This window comes from Pinus tabuliformis, chromosome 4_2 (genome assembly GCF_031772625.1).
Source record: "Pinus tabuliformis cultivar Carrire ecotype Pingquan chromosome 4_2, CPIR1, whole genome shotgun sequence".
Lineage (NCBI taxonomy): Eukaryota > Viridiplantae > Streptophyta > Pinopsida > Pinales > Pinaceae > Pinus > Pinus tabuliformis.
In genome coordinates, this window is record NC_142304.1 from 529534186 (window position 1) to 529537078 (window position 2893).

The window sequence follows — 2893 nt, forward strand, 5'->3', positions numbered from 1 at the left end:
AATTAAGAAAGAATTCATTTTTTCTATCCATTTCATGAGCTGAGATGAACATATTTTTTTATTGCTTGGTTAACACATGGGTTTTTGTCTTTGGGTTGCATGAAGACATGCAATATATTCAGTTTTCATTGCATGAGGACATGCAACATATTGAGTGTGGGGGTATGTTGGGCCGTTAATATGCCATTATTATTATCACTTTTGAACACTTATTCCACCCATTTCTACTATTCTTCATCATGTCATTTATTATAATTTATTATATAAATCCATTTTATGATGATTTATGCTTCTATGAATGAATATTATTTATTCTCCTTTATTTCTAATAAATTGATGATTATGCATGATTTTATCAATGATAGTTTTAATAAATCAGTTGTAACATTATTCACCATTTTTAGCCTCCAAGATAATTTCCAGATTGAAGATTTGATCATTAAAAGTGCCAACTCAAAAATGCGCTGGAATAAGAAGTGACCGTTTTACGGTTGATATTTTGAGCAAATGAAGCAGAATATGGAAAATCTGGAACATGGGTTTTGTCCAGAATGGACCCAATTAACTTAGTTATAGAACGAATTACCCAGATTCTGCTTGTACTGAGAGAAACGCAGGGTTATTTGAGCACAATGTTCTCAGATTTGTTGTTGCGGCCGTCCTCCAAATCTCAACTGCAAAGCCAAATTCGTCTTGCTCTTGTTGAAAGATGGATGGAAATATATCTTCTTGTTGATAAATTGGTTGGAAACAAATCAATTTTGTAATAGAAATTATGTTGTACTTATCTTTATTGTAACTTCTCTCTGATCTCTCTTTATTTAAATGAAAATAGAGATAAGAGATGGGGATGATTTGGGGATTCGAATGATGGAATTGAGAATGAATTAGAGATTCAGAATTGAGGATGGCAGAGAGAATGGATAATGGATGAGAGATTGAGATATTTCTTGTTGTAATCCACTGTAACTCTGCTTTGATATTTTAATATAAATCTAGTTGCCATTTCATCTTTGATCTTGAAGTAACCCAGCAACATCCCCTGGCGGCTAAGGGCCCAGCCTCTGGTGGAGTACGCTGCTACTGTATTATATCTTTATGCTTCATATGTGGTTTGATCTCTTTCTTTTATTCTGTTCAGTAATCTGACGCACTTTACTGTTTTACATATTAGCGCTATTAGATATACTTGATTGGATACTATCGTTATCTGCAACAAGAATGCTATGTTATCATTTTAACTTTGTATCACATTGCTGTTCCTTTTGATAATTGATATAACATTGATGTTCCTTACACATTGACATTCGATTACAGATTAACCACGCTATATGTTCCTAAATCGGTACAACTGTATGATGTATTCTTAAATTGTGACTATTGTTTATTCGGGATTGTTGTTCCGTTACACTTGCTGTTACTTTATAGCTGTGATTCATGAATATTGTATCGAAGCTCGGATTACTATCCCTTTTAATGATAAGTGTGTTGTGCGCTTGATTTGGATTGTTGTACATTAATATTTAATTTGTTGTTCCATTTCCTGTTATTCGCATTATCTTTATTTTGGTGTGAGAGACGATTTGTGGCTGTAGTGAGCCTTGGCATTTACTGCCTAGCTCCCAGACCTGTGGTCCATGCTCTAATTTCCTTTCCATCAGTTTCCAAAGGGATGGGCTATTGTTGTCGAACCCTTGACTGATACATTGCTTATTTTTCCGAATGAATGATTTAGGCTTCAAGGTATTTTGTTGTTGATTTCCATTAATTAGAGTTTGTTGTTCAGATTCCTTTAATTACAGTTTGCTACCAATTTACTTTGTTGTTCATTTTCGTTGATTAATTGCAATAGTTTGCTTTTAAAGAGTTTTCCTAGTTTACTTTCAATGGAAGCTTTAGTTCAATTTCGATTTCCTTTTGATTGCTTTAAAGCAGGACTGTCAACTGTAGAGAACATTGGTTATTGCTTCCTCGTTCCTAGATTGATTGTCCTATTCCGGTTTGATTTCAATTGCATCAATATCCAGAGGAATGAGTTATTTCTACTGTATCCTCAATTGATGGTTGTTTGAGTGAATGATTTAGTTTAGAACATTTCAGTTTCTTGCTGTTCCAATTATATTTTGTTTCCAGCTTTCATTTACTTTTCCATTTTAAACACAATACTACAAAACATTACTCTTGAGTAAATAGCCGCCTCAGACTGAGTATAGTCTTGAAATAAAAAGTGGTCCCTGGGTTGATAATTAACGTGAAGGTAATTAGGAGTTAAAAAGACACCATTTTATCGCTCCACAACGGGAATCCCGCCAAAGTAGTGTAACTCATCCAATATATTCCATGTCAAAGTATGAATCACTAATACAACATCCAATGGAGTCCAACCTCTAAAAAGAGTGATGAAAGGGAAGATATCGACATGAAAACAAACTCCTCCCAACCACAGGGGTCGAATCCATGAGAGGAGGAGCAGTTCCATGAAAATCTGAACTGATAGTTAGAGTCTAGGATGGTCAAAGTGACTCATCCCTAATTACATTGAAACTGATTCATTTGACTTGATGAAGTCTATCTACCTAATGTATTTACCCTAGGTAGTAGTAAAAACATGATAATTACATTTACTTCATCAATTACATAAGTGAAAATTGATTTCCAAAGGTGAAAATCAAAACTGGACCAAAACAATGAACAAATCAGGGAATTTTTCCCTATGCGCAGTGCCATTGCTCTATGTGCAGCGCCATAAGCCTGTGCATAGCGGCAACTTCAAGATAATTTTTGAAGGGGCTTCTGATGTCCAAATTGAGCTCAGGATAGCACATTGGAAATATTATCCTTTCTACTTTCTAGAAATTCCATTGGTTTCATCCAAATACTTCTTTTGTGCACA